The 27778-nt window shown below is 36.4% G+C and overlaps 1 pseudogene; it reads left to right on the forward strand.

The window, feature by feature from the left end:
* LOC138422281 (tubulin beta chain-like) overlaps positions 1–26789 on the forward strand; it is an 87295-nt pseudogene extending 60506 nt beyond the window's left edge.
* Positions 26790–27778: the final 989 nt, after the last annotated feature.

A 27778-nucleotide genomic window follows, 5' to 3' on the forward strand; every position in this document is an offset into this window, starting at 1 on the left:
CCTACTCAATGGACACGAATTTGAGCAATCTCCAGGAAATAGTGGAGGACAGAGGAGCCTGGCATGCTGCAGTCCATGGGGTGGCAAAGAATTGGACATGACTTAGCGACTGAACACATCCAGGTACTTCAAAGAAGAGCTAAAGCAGAGGATATGTAGGAAGGCCCCATAGGGTCCTGCTCCGTAATGAAGGAGGGTAAAGCTGGGGCTGAGGTCTATTTCAAGATGGAAGAAGTAAAGGGAGATAAAATCCCAGAGAAAACTACACGTATAGGAGGTTTTAATTTATTCTTATCACTTTTTAAAACAAAGCTATCAAAATTTTTTATCTATATCTGTTCTTATTTAAGACATAGTATTTGAATAGTCAAAAGGACTGCAAACTACTACATGTCTGATTTTTCAATATTGTCCTCATGGGTAAATGGGTCCAAATTGCAGAGGTGGTGCTGTCAAAGCCTCTTTGGTGATGGTTTATGAAACGTCATATAAGTTTTCCAGCACAAAAGAGATATTTTGCATTTTATGTCTTTGTCTCCCAGATAAATACGTTTTTCCATTTTCGTTAGAAACCCAGTTAAGTTTTAAGTGCACTTAACTGCTTTTTTAAAATTTGTTTTTTTTATTTCATCCATATATCCAGTATTTTGTTAGGTAACAAAGCTGACTTCAGAATGAGTGAGTGTCTCTAGCTCGCTGAGGTGGGGAGGGGTGCTGGTGACATGGGCAGGTTCTTGGTCATGTGACCTGTGCAATCTAACTCACCAAGATATCCCCCTGGGAGGGCTTCACACCTGCTTCATGCTCTGCTGTTACCATCTTAAAATTCTGAATAATTCTGAACCAGAGGCCCTGCATTTTCATTCTTCACTCAGTTCAGTCACTCAGTCATGTCCGACTCTTTGTGAACCCATGGACTGCAGTGCCCCAGGCTTCCCTGTCCATCACCAACTCCCAGAGCTTGCTCAAACTCATGTCCATCGAGTCAGTGATGCCATCCAACCATATCATACTCTGTCGTCCCTTTTCCCTGCCTTCAATCTTTCCCAGCATCAGGGTCTTTTCTAATGAGTCAGTTCTTTGCATCAGGTGGCCAAAGTATTGGAGTTTCAGCTTCAGCATCAATCCTTCTGATGAATATTCAGGATTGATTTCCTTTAGGATTGACTGGTTTGATCTCCTTGTAGTCCAAGGCACTCTCAAGAGTCTTCTCTAGCACCACAGTTCAAAAGCATCAATTTATCAGTGCTCAGCTTTCTTTTTAGTCCAACTTTCACATCCATGACTACTGGAAAAACCATAGCTTTCACTAGACGGACCTTTGTTGCCAAAGTAATGTGTCTGCTTTTTAATATGCTGGCTAGGTTGGTCAAAGCTTTTCTTCCAAGGAGCAAACTTCTTTTAATTTTATGGCTGCAGTCACCATCTGCAGTGATTTTGGAGCCCAAGAAAATAAAGTCACTGTTTCAATTGTTTCTCCATCTATTTGTCATGGAAGTGATGGGACCAGATGCCATGATCTTAGTTTTTTGAATGTTGAATTTTAAGTCAGCTTTTTCACTCTCACTTTTAAGAGGCTCTTTAGTTCCTCTTTGCTTTCTGCCGTAACGATGGTTTCATCTGCATATCTGAGGTTACTGGGCCCTTCAAATTATGTGGTCAGCCCTATTCACTCCTTGAAGGTAAACACATGATGATGCAGACAGTTGAGATTGAGTTTGTGGATTTGGTCATAATATAGCACTTATAGAGAACTTTTCTAACCTCAGAATGTTTTAACTATTAAAATTTGAAACTATTATAGACTCCTAGAAGGTTGTCAGATTAGTACAGAGAAATCATGTCTACCCTTCTCCCAATGATAACATCTTACATAACAATAGAGCAGCCCCCAAACTGAGAAACAGACCTTGGTACAATCTAAGACCTTATTCAGAGTTCACCAGTTTTTCCTGAACTCAGGTATCAGTGTCTGTATATACACAGTGTGGGTGTGTGTGTGTGAGGTTCTCTGCAATTTTATCACTCAGGATTCATGGGATTAACCCCACAAGCAAAATAGACTGTTCAAGTCCCTTCTTTAATATCATTTAATGCAGAAGTTTTTAAAGACATGACAATTCATGTAAATAAAATAACTTATGCATTACATATGACACTAACTTTAGCTTTTACTTTATGTTAGAGCCCATTTAATTCTTTTTCAAACACTAACACTTTCCTCCATTTTAGAAGCCTGTGAAGCAGATACTATTATCCTTGTTTCACAGATGAGGATATTGATGTATCATCAAAATATGTGAGATCCTAATTCCTTAACCTATGGTGGCTGTGCTGTCTATTTATTTGATATAAACAGTCACTATTTATTTGCTATTTATTCATCCTTAAACTTTTCCAGATATTTATTAATTTTAAAATAAACTTTAAATTATTGTATGAAAAATTATTTCTTTATTTGCACCCTTGTCCATAAATCCCAACTGCATGTACTTAGTCACTAAGTCGTGTCTGACTCTTTGTGACCCAATGGACTATAGCCCACCAGGTACCTCTGTCCATGGGGATTCTCCAGGCAAGAATACTGGAGAGGGTTGCCATGCCCTCCTCCAGGGAATTTGCATACTAGTTTTTAAAATACGTTCTTTTAAATAAGCAAGTATTTGTCAAAATACTAATATAAGTGACTAATATTTTGTGTGTGTCTGTGCTCAGTCATGTCCAACTGTTTGCGACCACATGGACTATAGCTCAGCAGGTTCCTTTGTCCATGGGATTTTCCAGGCAAGAATATTGGAATGAGTTGCCATTTCCTTCTCTAGAGGGTTTTCCTAGCTTAGGGATGGAACCCATGGAACCTCCGAAGTCTCTTGTATTGTAGGCAGAGTCTTTACTGCTGAGTCACTGGGGAAGCCCAGTTAATATTTTATCCATCCCAAAGTCTTTATTTATTATATTTTAAACATATAAATCAATTTATGAAATAGAGCTTTTAGATTATGCAGTGAGAAAGCAAAGGCATTATCACCTTCCAAGAAGCCAAGATTCAAGGAAATAATAATAAATTGGTCAATTAAGGTTGCTTTAAATTCCTAAATTGATTATGGAAATCATTTATCCTATAAATACATTATTTTCTACTTAATGTAGGGAAGTTAAATTTTATAATAAATTAATCATTGCAGCCATGAAATTAAAAGACGCTTACTCCTTGGAAGAAAAGTTATGACCAACCTAGATAATATATTCGAAAGCAGAGACATTAACTTTGCCGACTAAGGTCCATCTAGTCAAGGCTATGGTTTTTCCAGTAGTCATGTATGGATGTGAGAGTTGGACTGTGAAGAAGGCTGAGCACCGAAGAATTGATGCTTTTGAACTGTGGTGTTGGTTGGAGAAGACTCTTGAGAGTCCCTTGAACTGCAAGGAGATCCAACCAGTCCATTCTGAAGGAGATCAACCCTGGGATTTCTTTGGAAGGAATGATGCTAAAGCTGAAACTCCAGTACTTAGGCCACCTCATGTGGAGAACTGACTAATTGGAAAAGACTCTGATGCTGGGAGGAATTGGGGGCAGGAGGAGAAGGGGACGACAGAGGATGAGATGGCTGGATGGCATCATGGACTCTATGGACGCAAGTCTGAGTGAACTCCAGGAGTTGGTGATGGACAGGGAGACCTGGCATGCTGTGATTCACGGGGTCGCAAAGAGTCAGACATGACTGAGCGACTGAACTGAACTGAACTGAATCATTATCATATATTAAAACAGCCTATTTAAGTGTTTAGACCAATTTCCACATTCAGACCAATTTCCAGTCTAAAAACTATGAAATAAGTTATTTTCCAAGGACTAGGCTGTAAGTTGGAGCCTTAGATATTATGTATACTATATCTGAATATGTACAACTGACATGCACTATATGTATTTAAGTTTAAATGTTTCACAGGAATTCTTAAATTAGATGTGTGCTTATGAATGATATTTTGGCTTTATTATTTTTTAGGAAATACTAGCAGACAGAATTATTTGGAGGCTTGGGCTATAGTATATAATATTCTTTGCTGTAAAATATGGCTGTTTTATTTGAGATTCTGATAACTACTTATTCCTAAAAATATAAACTATTATGATAAATCTGGGCTGCTACAAAAAAAGACTTTCAGTGTTAGCTTGTGCTTGTCAGGGCAGTAGAGAATGTTAATTTAATAAAATACATCCTGTGTGCTTTCTTTTCGTATATGCATGAAAATCAGAGAAGTAAAAATATGGTCTTAAAACATGACAAGAAGACATAGACTAAAGACAGTTAAATAGTGGTCATAGGATTCACAAATTTGATTTTGAATTTGATTAAGTGCTCTGGGAATATATGAGGCTTTTCATATTTCTAGTGCACAATCATACACTTGAGAGGAAATATGCAAACTCATCTGAAAACCCAAGATTCCTTATCCTTCAATAACAGGAAAATGAACCCATGGTTCTTATCTTCAGCTTAAGAGAAGCCCTTCTGAGATCATAATACTCACAATATATGCACCCCAAAATGTAGCTTGCATTCTTTGCCATCACTCATTCATGTTTTGACAACTCACATTCTGAAATACACATTTCAACTAGCCTCAGGGCCTCGTGCTGTCTCCCATCACTACTCTGCAAGATTAAATGTTATACATATGCATGTATCCATTCTTTCCCAGATTCTTTTCCCATTTAGGTTGTTATAGAATACTAAGTAGAAGTCCCTGTGCTATACTGTAGGCCCTTGTTGATTAGTTTTCTTATATATGCTGCTGCTGCTGCTGCTGCGTCGCTTCAGTCGTGTCCGACTCTGTGCGACCCCATAGACGGCAGCCCACCAGGCTCTGCCGTCCCTGGGATTCTCCAGGCAAGAACACTGGAGTGGGTTGCCATTTCCTTCTCCAATTTATGAAAGTGAAAAGTGAAAGGGAAGTCGCTCAGTTGCGTCCGACTGTTAGCGACCCCATGGACTGCAGCCCACCAGGCTCAGTCCATGGGGTTTTGCAGGCAAGGGTACTGGAGTGGGCTGCCAGTGCCTTCTCTGTTCTTATATATAGCAGTGTGTAAACATCAGTCCCCAATTCCTAATTTATTATTTCCCTCAACCTTTCTGCTTTGATAACTGTTATGTATATGTAAAACTGAATCAGTTAGCTATACACCTGAAAATAACACCACACTGTAAATCAACTATAATATAAAATAAAAACAATTAAAAAAAAAAAGAGTAATCCAGCTTCCAACAATCTTCCTGGGAATTGTCCATGCTCATTAGTCTCTTCATATGTGTGTTACTCACTCAGTCGTGTCTGACTTTACGTAACCTCAAGGACTGTATTCCACCAGGCTTCTGTCCATGGAATTCTCCAGGCAAGAACACTGGAGTGGGTTGCCATTCCCTTCTCCAGGAGATTTCTGGACCCACGGAATGAACCTGGGTCTCCTGCATTGCAGGCAGACTCTTTACTGTCTGGGCCACCAGGGAAGCGCCTAGTTGCTTTGAATACCAAATACCTGGAGCTGAACTGGGGGTATTTGAGACTAAACAGTGCCAGCTTTGTCTCTCACTCCACAATCTTTTGTCACATCCTAAAACAAGAACATTGATCTCCCCTCCCTTTTCTAAGTTTCTGATGTGTTATTGCCTCGTTGTTATTATACCTTCCCAACTCTGTATCCTTCAGTATGGAATTGGTGTGCTTTCCTATCCTTGTATTTTTGTATTCAAAGTCAAACTTAACTGTATAATTGCAAAATAGTCTGAAAATGATCAATTCTTTCACATATTTTGAGTTTTAGTACCTAGTCAATATTTCTTAAAATTACATGTAACTGTGGATTCTCAAATTTAAGGGGGCACCATTCTGTCTGACTTTGGGGACATTGCTTGTTTAATTTTTGCTTTTTAGAAAACCTTTTAATTTGCATTTTGATTTGCTTGATCAATCACTTACCAAGAAGTTTTTTAATGTCTCCCATGTTGTGAAAGAGAATTTGTTTTCTTTTTTTCAGGTATACCTTCCATTATTATATTATCAACTTGAAACACAAATTTTAGTTAATAAAACAATTGATTGTCATGCAAAGTTTCATATCACTGATAATATTCACTTTCCCTCCATGTTTATTTTTGTCTAATAAATCTATCTGTGCTCCTTTATGATTTTTCCCCCTACTATGACTGCTTTTTCCCCCTCCCTTGGAGCTCACTGGAAGGGCTGCAATCACTGACCCCATTTCTCAGGTCTTCCCCTCTTGGGAGACATTTCATGATCACCTTTTGTCCCATGCTGCTGGAAGGTTCATCCCAGTTCAGGCAAAAATTCTTAATATTTCATTCCAGGTTTTAAGTTTTGGACCAGACCCAATCAATAATTAGAATTCTCTGGATTCTGTCTCTTAATATTATCCAGGAAACATTACCCCTTGTTGCTTCTTCCTAAACCTAAAATTGCACTATTACAATTATTTCCTCAAAAGTGTCTAACCATAGATGCTTTGTTGGAGACCTGATTTACATATTGATTACAAATTAGAATATAAGTAATGCAGCTAGTAACACTGACAATGACATAGTGCAGCAGATACAAAGCATGATTTGAAAACAAGAAAAAATTTAAATACTAATTAGTATAACTAGTTGAAATCCAGTTGTAATAATTGAGAGACCAAAGGAGAATAGCTGATCCGATGATCTGTTCCCAGTTTCACTGGACTGGCCGTGCATACTTAGACTTGCATGGCTTAATCTTTGAGACAAGCACATGCTACTGCAAGGATCAGCCAAGCAGAGAGAAAAAGATAAATATATCAAGTTTGCTAACAAAAGTATAATTTACCACGTTCCTGTAAATCGTAATTAATTTAAGGATAAATTTTCCTTACACTTGAAAAACACAGATTTAAACCAGTAATCCTTTCAGATAGAAACCATAAAAACTATAAATTTATTCGCCTGTTTACTCAGTTCTATGTAACCAATTCTTTTTATTTACAGCTTTATGAAGTTGTCAGTTTTCCTATTAGAATTTTTAGATTTCTTAGCCACTTCAGCGTTAATGAAATCAGAAACTTGTGTTTACCCGAAAGTCTTTTTTATAGATCTTGAAGAGGAGAAAATTTTGCAAAGGCAGAGTGAAACTCTTTACAAAATGACTTAAAAAAAGACAGTTTAAATCTGATTATAGTGCAATTGACAAGGCAATCTGGTTACTGCTGTGACATATAACACTTTCAGAAAATAGCTGGAGTTATGACCAATAATATTCTACCAGGACATATTAGATCATTAGGAACTTCATATAATCTCTAGAATATCTCTATCATTTATTATATAACAAAATTTATTACTCATTTGATAACAACTCTTACAGATTAATATACCAAGTGAACCTAATCAGTTTGATAGCTCCCTTTGGGATGTCTCAGGGACTCTTGGAAGCACCCCAAGATTAGCTATAGGTCAAAGGAACTTCATTATAACTTGATTTTGGAAGCTTTGTCAAAGGAGCATCAACAAATATTTTAAAATATAGTAGGACCACAAGTCATTGTGAAAGTTAGCCAGAGTGACAATAAAAGATTTCAAAGGCAAGTGCAGATTACTTAAAAGGTAAATAAACTTAAAAATCTGTTATCAAAGGAAGTTTAGCATCTTCAGAAAACTTGTTTGTTTTAATAGGGAGAAAAGCCAAATTTATACTTTGTACCAACTTACTTTAAAGTTTCACTTACTCAAAGTTGTTTTAAACTTACTCAATTCTGACTGATCATATACAAAATCCTTTTTGGGGTCCATTTTCCACAAACCTTTCATTACTTAACTTATTTTAACACAGTTTTAACCTCTAAGCTGTAGACTATCTGGAGAGATCATAAAACATATTTCTAAAGGTTCACTCAAGATTCTTATCTCATTTGTACTTTCTTTCCTCAAAAGTTTCTTTACATTGAGTTACTTTCCTTGCTGACAATTTTTCTTATTTAGCTTATATCAAATCTAAGCGTAATGAAAGTATTGTACTTAATATTTAATGTCGATGACTCGAGGTGTGTATTATAAAAAGTAATTTAAGCCTTAATACCAGGTACTAATTTAATATTGAATATTTCCCAATTCACATGAACCCAACATTTATTTAGTTTAATCTCTCTTGTATTTAAAATTGTTTGGTTTGTAAGTGCTTACTTTTATTTAAGCCAATTAAATAGAGCTCTTTTACAAATCAACTGCAGCAATGTTATCTAAAGACAGAGACACATACAGACGCATAAACAGTGAGGCCTTAGTTCTTATTTTTATTTCAATCCTGAGTCAGATTCAGCAGTATAAAACCCAGAAGTCTACAAAGGAGGTTGGGTTAAAAATGGGCTTCTCACTGATGGAACAAGACAGATTCACTTGGCTAGATGGCTAAATATAAAAAAAAAAAAAAAAGAAAAAGAAAAGGAAAAAAACATTTAGGATTTCTATTACATTGGATAAGCCGATTTTAATTTTTCCCATTTTAAAATTGCATTCCAAAGGACAACAGAGATGAGACCAGATAGGACATTTGCATCTCAAAGACATATAGAAATATAAGTTTCTCCTTAGGAAGTCTTCATTTCCCTTCACAGGGGGAGCTCCCCAAATTGGAGCTAAAATTCCTCACTGTCAAATTTACCCAGGATACCTATAGGGGAGATTATAATCAGATCCAAGGGAGTCACTGGGGCTGTTCATTATTAGAGTGTTCCTCTCCTTCTGCCGTATGAGAGGCTCCTATCTTCCTTCTACTATTCCATAGTTTAGGGACTATCTCTTCCAATGCCCATTTTCCCTGCAATAAGCACACTGTTCCTTCTGTAGTAGGGGTTTACCTTCCTTTAGGTCCCTCCCCTTTAATGCTGCTGCCAGAAAAGCTGTTTTCTGTTTTTTATTTTCTTGCTTCCGTCACTGTTTCCTGTTGTCGAATACTTTAAAAGCTACATCTACTGATTTAGAAGGGAGTTTAATTTCCCTTGGGTTTTCTTTTGGATCCCTGCATCATAAAATGGCATTCCTCTGACTACTTTTTCTCCTGATGTAATAGCATAAATGCTTCTATGTATGGAATTGCGTCTCTCTTCCCTACTCTTCTGCAGAACATTTCTAACTGTGAGATTGTGTAATAACTGAATGAGCCATTCAGGGGCCATCACTCTTCTGATCCTCACCTTATTATAAAAGTAAATCGTATCTTTCTTAGTCATAGGCTTATGGCTATATTTTGCCCATTTATTTAATACATGCCTCAAAGGCATATACTTTTTCGGGGTAGATGGAGCACTCCTCATTTATGTAAGTTTGATAACACTAAAACACAAAAGATATAGGCAAATTTCAGCAAAAAGTGGCACAAATTGCATCAAAGCTTCCCTGGTGGCTCAGATGGTAAAGAATCCATCTGCAATGTGGGAGACCTGGGTTTGATCCCTGGGTTGGGGAGATCCCCTGGAGGAGGGCATGGGAACGCACTGCCATTCTTGCCTGGAGAATCACTATGGACAGAGGAGTCCTGCAGCCTATAGTCCCTGTGGTCTCAAAGAGTCAGATATGCACTAAGCACACACACACACAGATGAATGGGCCAAATTTGTTATTGAGTGCAAGCTCACTCTACTCACTGTACAATAGGCCAATAAATCTGGGAGATGAGGTGCTGAGGCAAGGAATATGACTTTATTCAGAGAGATGGCTGACTGACAAAATGGCAGACAAATGTCTTGAAATAACTATCTTGTCCAGGCCTGGATGTCAGTTTCTTTTATGGATCAGAAATGGGGGCAAGAAAGGAGACAAAGTAAAAAAGACCATTTGCAAGCATCTATGAGAACGACAAGCCTTAAGACGGGGAAGTTTAATTTCTTTCTTCGTGCAATCGCCAGGTGGAGAGGATTATGATGAAAAGCATTTTAGTTTAACAGGTAAGGCAAGGGGGCCAGGATTCCCTGAGGCAGGGAATCATGTATGCTTATAATAACCAAAACGACAAAACAAGCACTAAGGCAAGAAGAACAGATTCATGGAGTCAAAATTAACCCTTCCTGGTTATATTTCTCTGATTTTTAAAAAAAATATTTAATTGGAGCATAATAACTTTACAATATTGTAGTGATTTTGCCATACATTGACATGAACCAGCCATGGGTGTACATGCGTTCCATGATTTTAACCCTTGTTTTTGCATTTTTGTTATTATAATGGTACATAATGACCTGCTTCAGAGAACACTACCCCCTTTGTCTGACCCTTATACTAAAATCAGTCAGTTAAGTGCAGTCAATCCGTTGTGTCCAACTGTATGCAACCACATGGACTGCAGCACGCCAGGCTTCCCTGTCCATCACCAACTTCCGGAGCTTGCTCAAACTCGTGTCCATCAACAATCTCATTCTCTGTCATCCCCTTCTCCTCCTGTCTTCAGTCTTTCCCAGCATCAGGGTCTTTTCCAATGAGTCAGTTCTTCACATCAGGTTCCCAAATTTTGGAGCTTCAGCTTCAGCATCAGTCCTTCCAATGAATATTCAGGACTGATTTCCTTTAGGATTGACTGGTTTGATCGCCTTGCAGTCCAAGGGACTCTCAAAAGTCTCCAACACCACAGTTCAAAAGCATCAATTCTTTGGTGCTCAGCTTTCTTCATGGTCCAATTCTCACATCCATACATGACTATTGGAAAAACCATAGCCTCGACCAGATGGACCTTTGTTGGCAAAGTAATGTGACTGCTTTTCAATATGCTATTAATGTTGGCTATAGCTTTTCTTCCAAGGAGCAAGCCTGTTTTAATTTCATGGCTGCAGTCATCATCTATAGTGATTTTGGAGCCCAAGAAAATAAAGTCTGCCACTTTCCACTGTTTCCCCATATATTTGCCATGAAGTGATGGGACTGGATGCCATGATCTTATTTTTCTGAATGTTGAGTTTTCAGTCAGCTTTTTCACTCTTTTCTTTCACTTTCATCGAGAGGCTCTTTAGTTCCTCTTCAGTCTCTGCCATAAGGGTGGTGTCACCTTTGTTTCTGAGATTATTGATATTTCTCCTGGCAATCTTGATTCCAGCCTGTGCTTCATCCACCCCAGCATTTCACATGATGTATTCTGCATATAAATAAAAAGCAGGGTGACAATTTATAGCCTTCACTTTCCCAATTTGGAACTAGTCTGTTGTGTCATGTCCAATTCTGACTGACATGCATACAGATTTCTCAGGATGCAGGTCAGGTGGTCTGGTATTCCCATCTTTTGAAGAATTTTCCACAGTTTGTTGTGTTCCTCACAGTCAAAGTCTTTACCATAGTCAATAAAGCAGAAGTAGATGTTCTTTGGAGCTCTTTTCTTTTTCTATGATCTAACGGATGCTGGCAATTTGATCTCTGGTTCCTCTGCCTTTTCTAAATCCAGCTTGACCATCTGAAAGTTCTCAATTATTCTAGAACTTTTGAAGACTCATTTAGAAGAAATTGAGCATTACTTTGTTAGCATGTGAGATGGCTGCAATTGTGTGATAGCTTGAACATTCTTTGCCATTATTTTTCTTTGGGATTGGCATGAAAACTGATCTTTTTCAGTCCTGTGGCCACTGCTGACTTTTCCAAATTTGCTGGCATATTCAGTGCCCCAAACTTTCACAGCATCATCTTTCAGGATTTGGAATAGCTCAACTGGAATTCCATCACCTCCACTAGCTTTGTTCGTACTGTTGCTTTCTAAGGCCCACTTGACTTCACATTCCAGGATGTCTGGCTCTAGGTGAGTGATCACACCATTGTGATTATCTTGGTCATGAAGCTCTTGTTTGTACAGTTTTTCTGTGTATTCTTACCACCTCTTCTTAATATCTTCTGCTTCTGTTAGGTCCATACAATTCCCGTCCTTTATTGTGCCCATCTTTGTATGAAATTTTCCCTTGGTATCTCTAATTTTCTTGAGGAGATCTCTAGTTTTTCCCATCCTATTGTTTTCCTCTATTTCTTTGCATTGATCACTCAGGAAGGCTTTCTTATCTCTCCTTGCTATTCTTTGGAACTCTGCATTCAGATGGGTATATCTTTCCTTTTCTTCTTTGCCTTTCACTTCTCTTCTTTTCTCAGATATTTGTAAGGCCTCCTCAGACAGCCATTTTGCTTTTTTGCATTTCTTTTTCTTGGGTATGGTCTTGATCCCTGTCTCCTGTACAATGTCAAGGACCTCCATTCATAGTTCATCAGGCACTCTATCAGATCTAGTCCCTTAAATCTATTTCTCACTTCCACTGTATAATCTTCTAAGGGATTTGATTTAGATCACACCTGGATGGTCTAGTGGTTTTCCCTACTTTCTTCAATTTCCGTCTGAATTTGGCAATAAGGAGTTCATGATCTGAGCCACCATCAGCTCCCAGTTTTGTTTTAGATGACTGTTTAGAGCTTCTCTATCTTCAGCCACAAATAATGTAATCAATCTAATTTCCGTATTGACCATCTAGTGATATCCATGTGTAGAGTCATCTCTTGTGTTGTTGGAAGAGGGTGCTTGCTGTGATCAGTACATTCTCTGGCAGAATTATCTTAACCTTTGCCTTGCTTCATTTTGTACTCCAAGGCCAAAATTGCCTGTTATTCCTGGTATCTCTTGACTTCCTACTTTTGCATTCCAGTCCCCTATGATGAAAAGGACATTTTTCCTTTTTGATGTTAGTTCTAGAATGTCTTGTAGGTCATCATAGAACCATTTAGCTTCAGCTTCTTTGGCATTAGTGGTAGTGGAATAGACTGGGATTACTCTGATGTTGAATGATTTGCCTTGGAAATGAACAGAGATTTTCTGTCATTTTTGAGATTGCATCCAAGTACTTCATTTTGGACTCTTTTGTTGACTATGAGGACTACTCTATTTCTTCTAAGGATTCTTGCCCAAAGTAGTAGATATAATGGTCCTCTGACTTAAATTCCCCTATTCTATCTAGTACATTTTAGTTCAGTGATTCCTAAAATGTCGATGCTCACTCTTTGCAAAAGTGTTTATAAAGTATTGTCTTCCATACCTGCATGGCCATTAAGCTATCAGCAAAATCCTTAAGAGGCAGCCAAAGTTTTGTGGGGGACTTAGCTCTGTAAATTTTAGCAGAGTCTTTATCTTTGATGCCTGGGAATTTCATCTTTTTATATGTTCTACTAGCATATAAAGCAATGTGTGCTAAATGTTTTCAATAGTTTTTCAAGATTTGTATACATTTTTAGCTGATACCTGAATTTTTTTTCTAACAAACCCACTTTCTTTTCATCCCACTCCATCAGGAATTTTTACTCATTTTTTTTTAACATATCCTATCATACAGGAGAATTCTTGTTCATCTGTATTTCCATCCTGTTTTCCAAACACTGATATTACAACCTCCAAACAAAGTCCTCACCTTGGAACATTTGAACTTGTCATCATCAACATCATCATCATCTTGAGTGCCTGATATCAGTCTAGGGGGAAAAGTCTAAGAACTTTGCATGTACTCATTCACTTGCTACTAGGAAATAATTACTACTACTGTGCCCATTTTGTAAGTGTGGACTCTGAGGTATAGAGTGAGTAAATAATGTGGTCAAGTGAGTATTTGATGAAGTCAGGATTTGAATCTAGAAAATCTGTTTTCAGGGTCTATGTTTATAACAACTATTTTATGTGTTTTGCCTCCCAATGGTCTGTTCTGATTAAAAACCTGAATTGTACTCCTCATTAAATGGTAAATTCTCTCCTAGCACTTCAGTTATATTTTTTAAAGCATCATTTGTATTTTTAAAGTCTAATTTAGCTAGTCAATATTTCTTATTTATTTGTTTTTAATATAGTTGGGGTACAATATTATGTTAGTTTCAGGTATACAATTCAATATTTAAATACATTATGAAGTGATCAGCATGATAAGCCTAGTAACCATCTGTTCCAGTACAAGCTTACTACAGTATTATTGACCATATTCTTTATGCTGTTTAATATATCTCCTTAACTTGTTTATTTGTACCTTGAACTTGTCTTCATTCCCAAGTTAATTCTGTTTTCTTGCAAGATTGCTATTCCTTGTAATTATTTGATTTACATAATTAACTTGCTTATTGTCTTATACTGCAAATAGAAAATGTTAAATAGTTGTGTTTTGTTCTGTGTGGTGCATCTGGGTTTCAGGAGCAGATTAGTGACTTAACGTGTCTACCTGTACTTGGAAAAATGATAACGCAATTCTCAATTAAAAGGAAATGACCTTGTGTTTGATTTTTTATATTAATCAGAGAAGACAATCATGGGTTTCAAAGCAAATATTTAACAACTTGAGAAGTATGAAATGTTTGCTCAGAGTGAAAATTGTTCTTGTAATCAGGTCAAATATTTATAGCAAAAATATCTTAATATTTAAATATAGTTTAACATTTTTATGTTTGTAACCTAGGTATACTTGTTAAACTTAATCCTTGCAGTTAACTAAATACCATTAAAAGAAATAATTAACTATGTTTTCCTTGATTTTATGTGGCATACCACAGGTCTATTTAAAAATATCAACATAGATATAAAATGTACTTTTTAGATCAAAAAAGTTTGCAGGCCACTGTGGTTAAATTATACTGACAAATAAAAGCCCAAATTAACCTCAAAAAAATCAACATAGATAATCTGCCAGTTTATACTAAAATTTTAAAATACTGACTATATTTGATGCCTGTTAAATTATATACAGTCCAATCAACAGCAGAATTTTGGTAAATGCAATATATATTGAGAGAATTTTATGTCTAATTGACTTACTCATTTACCATAGAATTTTACTCTACCTATATAAAACATACTAGCTATTTCAAAGCAGAAAAGGAATATGAAGTGGCAGAAAGTTTGAATAAAATGGAAAAAATTATTTTCACCAACTATCAGCTCAACCATTTAATCTACAAGCATTCATACCAAGTTTTAATGTCTGCTAAATTTGTCAAGTCATTTTAGAAATCCAGCCCCTCGGCTGAAATGTTCTTAAAAGTACTCTGGAGGTGCCAGAAGCATCAGCATTTTATCTCTCTATCCATTTATTTATCTATTGTGTTTTTGGGGAGACTTGGTCTTTTACTTTGTAGGTGGTTTTATTTTGTGATGGAAGATAAAAAGGCAGTCTGAGCAGCATATTCTACTCGTCCCTGAGGAAGAAACTAAACCGATTAAAATCTTATCTACTGTATTTTCAAGAGTGTCAGTTTTTTTGTTTGTTTGTTTTTTTTGCTATTCTTACAGTATTGTGGACATACCTAAAACAAACACACAGAAAAACTACTTGGTGATTAGCTTCATTTTTATAAAATGTATTTTCTTTAATGCTTTATTTCTACAGTTAAAAAGGTCCAGTTTGTTCTTAATGTAACTTAAAATAGTTCAGCTAATAGTACCTCGTCGTTGTTGATGTCAATGACAATGAAGGTAGTATCTCCATACGTTTTTCTTTTTTTTTTATTAATTAATACATTAAATCTGAATTCTGTGGAAGTGTATATCCTATTGCAAAGAAAGAAGTTGCATTCAAGTAAGACGTGCATGAAACTGTTAAAATTCCACATATTTCTATACATTTTACTTCTATCAAAGAACAATTTTAGGCTTAAATTGATTTTCTAATCTTCTGATAAAATGGTAAGCAGTTTAATCAGGTATGGTCAAGCAGATACCCCTATCTGTAATCAGATGTTGCTGTTTTTGTCTTTGACTTTGTGACTCATCTATTAATAGTTTGTTTGGAGTTGGATACAATTGCATTAGCATGAAACGTTAATTTTGGATTAACATATAAACATACCTTAGCAGCCTAAAGAGTATAGATATTTTTGACAGTACACAAACCAACTTGATATTTCTATTAATACAGTGGTCATGGGTAAAATACCAAACGCAATATGTGATGCAGTGTATTTAAATTATCCTGGACATTACTACTTGAGAATTTCAGTGCTCACAGAAATAATACTGCAATACTCTCAGCCTCTTCGTGTTTTGGGAGCACAATATCCTGCTATACTTCCTTTGGAAATTTTCTTTGGAAATTTGCAATTGCTTGCAAAATGTAGTGAAAACAGCTGTTTGTACCTAAATCACTTTTAAGGATATTTGTAAGCAACTTATTAAAACCGTTAACCAACAGCAGGAGACAGACTTAGAGTTTTTGCTGTTGTATATGACCATTCTTTGAAAAAGATTTCAATATTAAATATGTTTAAAGCTCAAATTGGAAAAAAAAAAGAAGCCAAAGTTTTGAAGGCAAGTAATTTGTAAGAAAACAGAACAATTTGCTGAATGAAAAAATTTGTGTGTGTGCTGTCACTTCAGTCGTGTCTGACTCTGTGAGTCTCTGAACTGTAGCCCACTATGCACCTCTGTCAATGGGATTCTCCAGGCAAGGATACTGTAGTGGGCTGCCATGCCCTTCTTCAGGATATCTTCCCAACCCTGGGATCGAACCCACATCTCTTATGTCTCCTGCTTTGGCAGGTGGGTTCTTTACCACTAGTAGCACCTTGGAAGTCTGTCCATATATTTGCAAATAAAGGTCAATATTTTCAGGGGAAGAACTGGTTTGAGTTTTCTATCACTAGTATCAACTTCTTCAATTTCCTACCTATGCTGCTGCTGCTGCTAAGTCGCTTCAGTCGTGTCTGACTCTGTGCGACCCCATAGACGGCAGCCTACTAAGCTCCTCTGTCCCTGGGATTCTCCAGGCAAGAACACTGGAGTGGGTTGCCATTTCCTTCTCCAATGCATGAGAGTGAAAAGTGAAAGTGAAGTCGCTCAGTCATGCCTGACTCTTAGTGACCCCATGGTCTGCAGCCTACCAGGCTCCTCCATCCATGGGATTTTCCAGGCAATAATACTGGAGTGGGTTGCCATTGTCTTCTTTGTTCTTACCTATAGCTGCAAGAAAATAAAGATTTATTATGTATTCCAGGATTCATTGTTCTTCACTGCTTTTTTTCCTTAAATCCTTTCTGAAAGTGAAAGTGTTAGTTGCTCAGTCATGTCCGAATTTGTGCCACCCCATGGACTGTAACCCTCTAGGCTCCTCCATCCAAGGGATTCTTCAGGCTAGAAAATTGGAGTGGGTTGCCATTTCCTTCTCGAGGTGATCTCCCTGACTCAGGCACTGAATCTGGGTCTCCAACATTGCAGGCAGATTCTTTACCATCTAAACCACCAGGGAAGCCCCTAAATCCTCTTTACTGTCTGATTTATTTTTTAATTTAAGACAAGGTGTTGAAGCAGATTTCATTTTTAGTCAGAACTTTGTTTACCAACTATACATAAGTGACTCTCGAATTTATGTCTTCACTCCTGAGTTTTCTTTTGGCTTCCATACTTATACAGTCAGTGGATTCCTTCAAGTTATCTCTAGAATATCTCAACAGTACCTCACATTCACTGTAGCCAAAACTATGCCTGAAATATTGAGCCTGTTTCTCATCTCAGTGACAGTGTGCCTAACCAACTCTTGTTCAAGTCAGAAACCATATAATCTTGATGATGACCTGCTCAGAGAAACAACCAGTCTGTCAAGTCTACCTTATATAACTTGCTAATATCTCTTGAATATCTCTTGAATAGTAAATGTCTTTCCCCTTATTGTACCACTATGCTAGCCCAATGTTTTATCAAGGTAAATCTCCTGCTAAAGCTAATGGTCTCCTGTTTAATTCCTTCAAACCTACATGTTTTATCCAATGTAATTACCACACTCAAGCCACAGAGACCACATCGAAAATGCAAATCTGAGCTTGACAATGTGCTCCTCTTTTAATTCCTCTTGTTATGCCCAGTGTCCGAGTCCCCAAAACTGAGAGAATAAGACGTCCACAGCAATGCAAAAGCATAAAGGGGTTTATTGCTAGCTCGAGCTAGGGCTCAAGTCTCATCCAGCGCAGTGGAGTCTTGATGAGAGCCCGGAGCTCTGAATCACAGCTGCTTATATACAGGTGGTCTTTTGTCTCAGCAATAGTGTAGTTGGCATGCGGTGATTGACTCAACCTTGGGTCATCATGGTGATTGACTTAACCTTGGCGTCATCGGCGGTGGGGGTGTGGGGGGGACCTTGGTGTCATCGGGGACCTTGGTGGGGCTTCCCAGAATTATGACTCATGCTTACAAGTACCTGAGGCTTAGGCCTAGTGTGGCCTGTTGAGCCTGTCATGGCTCAGGTCAGGTCCCAATACTCTAATCTTTTCATGGTTCATGGAATAAAGAGTCAAACCTTACAATGGTTTCCAAATTCTGTATCATTTAGGCAATTTGAGTCTGTTTTTCCTGTGCTCTGTTTTAGATACAAAAACCAAAAACCTCTCAGCATTTTTTTTTCCAAAACGCTGTAACCATTGCCATTTCCAATCCCTGTAAAACTGCTACATCCTCCATGTAGATGATACTCTTACATTTTTTCTCCATTAATTTCCACTTAACCTTCAGTTCACTGTTCATTTTTCCTTTTTCAGGGGCCTTCTCTAAGGCTAGGACTAAAATATTCCAGAGCCCTTAGTTTTAAGGCCGCATAGATCCCCATGCTTTCCTTTCATAACATTTAACTATAGTTTACAATTTAGAATTTGACATTACCTAATTACTTTCTGTTTACCACACATGGTTTTGGTTTTAAGTTTTATATGGCCTGGAGTCATATCTGGTTTTTCCACTACTGAATTTTTTGGCCATAATTCATTGCCTGGAAATTACCAAATATACATAGTGTGCTTCAAAAATAATTTTGAAATTTTACTAATTTGTTACCTGTTCACAGTTACCCACATACCATGATATACATAAAAGACTATGTTTCTGAAATTGGGTGTGTGAACCCCTGAATAAATAACCTAGAGACTTATTATGAAATTACACACCTGTGATTATACCAAGCCAGAATATAAGCAAACAGTTTTCTCTTTTCTTTCACATTGCTTCTTCCTGAAATCATTGCTTGTAATCTTTAGGTCAGAAGAGATCCCTATGTCCCTGTAAAAGTTATCATTTTGCATCTGGTCTCTTTCTTCCATTTAATTTTCAAAATGGAAATATTTTATTAAAAAAAAAAAGAAGAGGAAGAAAACAGTTGAAGAGAAAGAATAAAAAAGGTAGGTTCCAAAATTGTGCACTTGATTAATATTCCTGTGAGATATCCTCCTAAATAATCAGATTCCCAAACCAATTTTCTACATGAACTAAACAGTGAAGGTCATAGGCAATGTCCTTAAAGCTCCGCTCCTTTCTCACAGTAGTAAAAAGAGGGCAGTGCATTGTGATGCAGATTTGCTGCAGTGTTCAGCCTAGTTCTCTAGCAGACAGTTTCCCATGAATATCATTATCCTGCCCATAAAAAGAAGCACAGGTAGTAATGGGCAAAACACCACCCACAGGAAGATGAAAAGCCCTCCCAGACAGCAAGCTTGAACACCTGACATTTGAATGTTTTGGAATTACCAACAGGTGCAGGGAAGCAAGACAATAAAGATATTAGGTTACGGTTTAAGGAATTAGGAAGAGAGTTTAGTGTTACCACTGAGAGATATTGAACTGAGCTTGGTATTTGGCAAAGGTTATACATTTGAGAGCTATAATAAAATATGAAAGGTTGTGGAAATGAGTGTACTAATCAAAACTGGTATTGAGAACACGTCTTAAAGGTCTTTCTTTAAAAAATGTAACGTACAGTAAATGAGGCAGTTTCATAGCATTATGTTCTTCCCAAATAAAGTCTTAGAGTGAAAATGTATGTACTTTATGGCATTCAGCATATATGATACTAAGGCATTACTTCAATACTAAGTATTCTCAAAATGAAAGTGGATGCACTTTTAATTAATAACTGAACTGCTTTGCACTTATTTATGCAATCTAATGTGAACTATATATTAAATTATAAGGACTACTAATAAATCACTTTTGCTTTCAAATGAAAAATAAAGTTCAGATCTAAAATCTAGGAATTCTGAATGAATAAACATACAAGAGCCAGACTTACATTATGTTTACATCATTTTAATGAGAAATATGCCAAGATAAACATTCTATATTTATATTTTGTCTTGGTACCCATTCTAAATCATTAATATCAAACAAGAATATTAATTTTTAAGCAAACGTTCTTTGATGGTATTGAGAAATCAGTGATTATTTGTTACTTATTTTAAACTTTAAATGAATTGCTGTTTAAAGTGATTAGTGAGTATTCTGACTTTAAAATGTCACAATTGTTTGGATGATAAAACAACAATTATAAACTCTGGACAAAATAGCAAATAAAACAACTTGAGGTCTCTGATGAGTGAATAAATACAGGGAAAATTTGGAGGAATTCAGTCTGAAAGTAAGTGATACATATGAATGTATTTCCTATTTGAGGTCACAGAGTGGCTGAAATGCCAACCAGAAATACAGCTATATTTCTAGAAATAAGAACCAAGGGAAGGAGCCTCAGAGAACAAAGGTCATCAGAAAGTGACCAGCAAACTCTGGGAAGAAAAGAACCAGAGAAAGAAACTCCATATTCTGTATATAAGTTCCCTAAGATTGTGTACTTGTGCAGAAACAAACAAAAAATCTGAAAGCAGTATGATTTGAGATCTGAGCTCGCCAAAGACATAGTTGGTTTTTGGTCCAACCTAAATTTTGCTAGACAAAACATCAACTAGCTTCAGAACAACGTAAAATAATCATAAAAAAATTCAGAATATTCACAACACAAGGTTCCCAGTGTCCAGGATAAAATCCCAAATCATCTGACGTATAAAAAGCTAAATAAAATGGAAGATTTTTCTTGAGAAAGTGAAGAGCAGCAGATGAAAAACTACCCAGATATGAGTTTATTAAAGACTTCAAAGCAGTTTTTTCCCCTTGTCTTTTTCTTTTTTAAAATTTATTATTATTATTATTATTTACTTTATAATAGTGTATTGGTTTTGCCAGTTTTTAATATTTATAATTGATACAAGTGAACTAAATATAGAAAATTTCAACAAACAAGTAGAAAATATTTTTAAAAGAAAAAATTTAGAATGGAAAAATACAGTCTCTAAAATGAAATATTGAGAAGGAAGTCTTACTGGCAGAAAGAAGACGTCAAAGGATAGATTCAGGAAGTTTGAAGACAGATTAATAGAGATAATATTATTCAATTTGAAGATGAGAGGAAAAAATTAATGAATAAAATTGTCAATGTCCTTGAGACATGTGGCATACTTTTACCCAAGAAGCTTTGACCATTTTTATTAATTGAAATGACAAGGTGAATGAGAAAACTGAACAAATAAAATGTTTACACTAATAATTGTTGGATATCCCCCAAATTAGAAAAAAAAACAACAGAGATTTATAGATTCAATAAGTTCATCAAGATCCAAACAGGATAAATAGAAACACTCACACACACACACATACACACACACCCATAAGCACCTCAAAGTTAAACTACTAAAAGCCAATATTAATAGAAATGCCAGAAATCACATAGAAAAAAAATACATTAAATATAAATGGGGCTTCCCTGATAGCTCAGTTGATAAAGAATCCTCCTGCAATGCAGGAGACCCTGGTTTGATTCCTGGATCAGGACGATCCCCTGGAGAAGGGAAAGGCTACCCACTCCACTATTCTGGCCTTGAAATTCCATGGACCGTATAGTCCATGGGATCGGAAAGAGTAGGACTTGAGTGAGTGACTTTCACTTTCAAATATACATGAACAATTATTAGAATGATTTTTGGCATTTCTGCAGAAAATATGTAGGGCAAAAGAGAGTGAAGAAATATTTTTATGATGAAAAAAATAACAAAGGTAAAACATATTCTAATATAGACAATCAAAGAGAAATTTGATCCAAATAAGAGAGAGAAATGTTAAATTCTTATAATTTAATTATCCCAGATAACAGTTTCAATTATTAAGAACAAAGAATGAACATAATAAATGGTGAATATCTGAGTGAACATAAATATAAACATATATGTATAAATTATATATACATAAGCATATTTATATATATACCAACCAACTGTATATGAAATGAATATATATATGTGTGATATGTAAAACTATACCAGTTAAAGTAAAGCACACTTTTTAAAACAAATAACAGGTCCATTCTAAAGTTGATAGATAAATTTGCAAAATAAATTTAAATAAATGAACAAACTTGGGAGGAAAAGTAATACTCAATTTTAGAATATAAATTTATAGTCATCAAAACCCTGGGTTCACAGGTTTTCTCTGAAAGGGAGCAGATAGTGAATACTTTAGCATTTGCAGTCTCTATATATTATCTTTTCACAATTACTATGGTAGAGTTCTGCCACTGTAGAATGAAAGTTGCATAGATAATTATCTAAACAAATAGGATTGCTTAGCTGTAATAGAATGTTATAAAAATTGGCAGCAGCGGCCCCAATTTCCTTGAGGGTTATGATTTGCTGACCCTGATCAAGACTGTGGAATTTGTCAAAAGGCATTGATAGAACAAAGTGAAGTCCATAACAGACCTGCTGATATGGTCAGTTTTCAACAAAGGTGCTAAATCAATTCATTGATGAACTTTTGATAGTTGTTTCTTGATATAGTTATAATTTTCATTTCCTAAGTAATGATGTTGAAAATATTTTGCCTTTAAGCAATTTATTAAAGTGCAAAAACCTACTTTTGATGAAAATTTTAAAAGTCTGGCAGAGCAAAGACTTGATGCAAATGTGGAGCACTACAAAAGTCTTGTATATTGATTAGAGTGTAAATTACACATGATTTTAGAAATTGATTTAGAAATTTCTTAAAATGTTCAAAAAACACCTACCATATAATCCAATAATTTTATATCTAGTTATTTACACAAGGGAAATAAGAAAATTCCAAGCAAAGACTTACACATGAATGTTCACAGATTTCTTCTAATAGCCCAGCTTGGAAAAAAATCTTGTGTGTATGGATTGATGAATAGATTAAATAAACTATGACATCTCCATACAATTAAATAATACCCAACAAATGTTGTTGTTGCTGTTTTAGTCATTAAGTCATGTTAGACTCTTTTGTAACCCCATGGACTCTAGCCTGATAGGCTCTTGTGTCTGCGGGATTTCCCAGCTAAGAATACTGGAGTGGGTTGCCATTGCCTTCTCCGGGGGATCTTCCCAAACTGGAGTCTGAGTCTGAGACTTCTGCACTGGCAGGCGAATTCTTTACCACTGAGCCACCAATACACAACAATAAAAAGCAACAAACCTCTGAAACAAACAACAACAGAAATGAATGTCAAAACCACTACACTGACTGAAAAAATTTTAGATATATAAAGAATTTTAGAGAATGCCAACTAATCTACAGTGACCAAAATACAAGTTGTAGTTGCTTATGATTGAGGACAGAGGGAATGATGAACTCTAATGAGGAATACGGGATCTTTTAGGCATAATAGAAATGTTCTTTATTTTGATTCTGGTGGTGGTGATTTTATAGAAGTATGTGATTTTAAAATTTCATCACATTTTTAATGGTAAACATATGTGGTTTACCATATGCAATTCACATCTCAGTGAAGTTCATATAAGCAAAAATTGTATAATAAATGTATTATTATATTATTTACTTGTAGTCTAATTTAAGGAGATGTTTGTAATGTAACCATGCCGTATAAAAAACTGTTTGTATTTAATTTTGTTTCAGTATTTTAAAGAACTTTTGTGGAATAATAGCCTAACAACTTATAGTGAGATGAAATCCTTCATGCTAAAATTCTAAGACTGGCCTTGGGTGATGATTTCATTGATAACAAAGAAGCTCCATTTTTGTAACAGTCAGAGTCCATTCAGTAACAGAAATCACATAGTAGTTTGAAGAAAGGAATATTTAGTACAAAGATTATTTGATCTTTAGCAAAGAATTGGACTAACTAGTAACATGATTGCCAACTAGGATTAAGAGAATATAGGACTAGCAGTTGTAAGAATAAAGAGTAATAGGATCTGATGGTAAGAATATCCTTACTTCATGACCTAAAATGACAGATAAAAACAATAAAGTAAAATGCCAAATGCCAATAAAGAAAACACAGCCTAATCTGATTTTACATGTAACTTTACCTTAATGGATTAACAACTAGTCTTAATCCTTTATTTATTGTTTTGCCGTAAATAGAACAAACAGACACTTGACAACAGTGTCTGACTTAAATTTATATACAGACACCTTACTTTCTAGTTTTTCTACTTATAGCTGATTCCATTTTCATATGCAGTCTTTATGGTGTTTTATATTACTTTCCTCAAAGAAATGGAGAAGAAAATGGCAACCCACTCCAGTATTCTAGCCTAGAGAATTCCATGGACAGAGGAGCCTGGTGAGCTACAGTCCACGGGGTTGCAAAGAACCAGACATGACTGAGCAACTAGTACACCTCAAATAAAAAAAACGTTTTTGATTACACATTATTTTCTATACTATGGAACAGTTATTTGCTTTTCTGTAGTTACAGAATACAGCTGTCCTCAAGAGATCATCTAATATGATCATGCATGCTTACATCACATAGCTGATTCTATTAAAGTTTTGAAGCACAACAGTAGTTCTTATTCTGTAACAGTTCAGTCTCCTAAATGGATTTCCTACTTTCCATTACTCTGTTTTATCTTAAACCTAGCCTCTCATAATCCAATTTGTGTATGTTACTAGACCTTATTCATGTTCATTGGGATCAATACCTGGCTGATTGAGGTAAAACATTGACAATAGAAGATCATTAGCAAAATTACACTATATATCATTAATATTGTTTTTTAATTTAAAACAATAAAAAGTATATTTATTCAACATATTTTGTATAGAGCCAATTTCCCCTTAGGTATAATCTTAATAATGACTAACATTCATCATCATTGATTTATAGAACAAACCCATGGAACATCACCTACAGTATTCAGCTGGGTTCTCTGAGCTAAGATTAATTCTAAAGATGACGGCAAAGTAATCTGAATTCATTATAATTCTATATGCTCATTATTTTTCTCTAATATTTTATGTCTTTTCCTATTCTTTTTAAAAAATTATTTATGTATTTTGGCCATGCCAGGTCTTTGTTGGAGCTCACAGCTTTTCTCTATTTGCAGGGAGGTGGAGCTACCCTCCAGTTGCCGTGCACAGGCTTCTCATTGTGGTGGCTTTTTTTGCTGCAGAGCATGGGCTTGGTAGTTGTGGTACTCAGGCTTAGTTGCTTCTTGGCATGTGGGATCCTCCCAGTTCAGGGATTGAACCCATGTCCCCTGCATTGCACGGCGGATTCTTAACCACTGGACCACCAGGGAAGTCCTTTTTCTGTTCTTAAATGTAGTCATATTTTAGTAACTTGCCTTTGTGAAGTAAATACAGAGTTAGCAGAATTTACAAAACTTGCATAATCGAATAAACAATATTGTTTTTTCATTTTCTCTGTTGGCTTATGTAATACACGCTACATGCATGGCCCCTACCCTGGGCTTCATGTTGAGTTTCTCAGACTTTGTTTGTTTGGTACACGTTGAAGGTTTGTGGCATCAACCATTTTCCCAACAACATTGTCTCAGATGTCAGTCTCTGTGTCAGACTTTGGCAATTTTCTCAATATTTCCACCTTTTTCATTATCATATTTGTTGCACTCATCTGTCAGCAGAACTTGCCCAAGGTGTCACTGATGGTAGAGCCCTACAGTGCACTCTCTCATTCCATCAGCTCTTAGAAAACACAAACGAGATCTCTTGCATTGATAATGAGGGCCATCTGCTACAGGAATCTAAAGCTGACCACACCACTTGTGCTTCCCACGTCAGCTCAGTGCTGATCTGTGACAGCCAGATATGAGCATGGTGCTCTTCCCTTGCCTGTATTTCTTCTAGCCTGTCTTCACCCCACTGACCAGCACGGGCAGTCAGCACAACCGGGTCCTCAAGGTGCCCTAGCTCACTCACCAGATGTTCCATTCTAAGAACTCAATGGCCACCTGTGACTCCCACCATGGTTACTGTCTGACCTTGGCTGCTAGGTTCAGGGGAGGCATGTCCATGCAGGTGGGCAGGCAACTAATCAACTCCAAAACAAGAACAGCAGCTATTATTTTCAAAACAGACTTATAGGGATAGAAAACAGACTTATGGTTACAAAGGGGAAAGGAGAGGAGGGGTAAATTAGGAATTTGGGGTTAACAAATACTACAATACACAAAATAGATTAGCAACAAGGACTTACAGGAAACTATATCTAGTATCTTGTAATAACCTATAATGTAAAATAATCTAAAAAGAATATATGTGTGTGTGTGTGTTTGTGTACGATTCACTTTGCTGTATACCTGAAACACTGTACATCAACTATACTTCAATCTAAAATGATAAAGTAAAAAGAAAGAACTGTGGGCATTTTTGTCAAGTAAATCCCCAACTATGTGAAAGCAGCTGTCTGTGACCTCCCACCCCAGGGGGTATAAAAGTCCACCACCTTCATTGGCAATAGCCCTGCCACCCTGAGGTGTTCAAGCGTATTTCTGAGAAGTTCATAATCATGTGCAGAGCAAGGTGCACTGGCTAACCAGCAAGGGTTGGATGAGATGAAGTTCCCCCAGGCTGACATGAAAGACTTGGCATCAAAGTTTTAGCAATACAAGGATACTGTGGCCAAGGAGAAGGACAAGCTGCTCTATTTTATAAAATTTCCACAGCCACCCAATCTTCAGCAACCACCACCTTGATCATCCAGCAGCCACCAACATCAAGGCAACAGCCTCCACCAGCAATTTTATTATGACACACTGGATGCTCAGATGATGGTTAGCATTTTTAGCAAAGGCTAAAAGTATTTTTTCTTGTTTTAATTAATTAATTAAACAATTGGGCAGCCTCAAGTGTTAGTTGCTGCATTCGGGGTCTTTGTTACATTATGTGGGGCCTTTTGTTGCAGCACCTGGACTCTCTAGTCGTGGTGTGAGGGCTCAGCAGCTGTGGCTCACAGAGTCAGTTGCTCTACGGCATGTGGGATCTTAGTTCCCTGACCAGGGATCACACCTGTGTCCTCTGCATTGCAAGGTGGCTTCCTAACCACTGGATCACCAGGGAAATCCCAGCAAAGTGCTTTTTAAATTAGGTATGCACATTTGTTTTTAGACATAATGTTACTGCACTTAGGCTATTAGTGTAAATATAACTTTTATATTTAGTGAGAACCCCCCAAATTCATGTGACTCACTTTATTGTGGGATTCATTTTATTGCAGTGATCTGGAATCTAACCTGCAACATCTCTAAGGTATACCTATATTTCTTTAAATTAAATAGTGCTATTGTAAGTGCAACTAGCATAAATGAATCAAGCAAAATAAAATCAGAGTAAGCATATATTTCATCAGATAAAGTTGTTCCTTAGCAAGTTATTCCTTAGTTGTTCCATGTGAATGGCCTAGTAAATGTTACCATAAAGTACCAGTCAACACCATGGAATTTTCCAGGCAAGATACTGGAGAGGGTTGCCATTTCCTTCTCCAGGGGATCTTCCCGACACAGGGATCCAACCCAGGTCTCTGCATTGAAGGAAGATTCTTTATCACTTGAGTCACATGTGATAAAGGCACAATACAGAAAACAAATTAATAATAAAAATGACAAAGTATTTTGTGTTGAAATTTTTTTGAGAGTTTCTATTTACTTATTCTTCTGGTTCCAATATACACTAACATTGATCACTT

This window comes from Ovis canadensis, chromosome 17 (assembly GCF_042477335.2).
Source record: "Ovis canadensis isolate MfBH-ARS-UI-01 breed Bighorn chromosome 17, ARS-UI_OviCan_v2, whole genome shotgun sequence".
Classification (NCBI taxonomy): domain Eukaryota; kingdom Metazoa; phylum Chordata; class Mammalia; order Artiodactyla; family Bovidae; genus Ovis; species Ovis canadensis.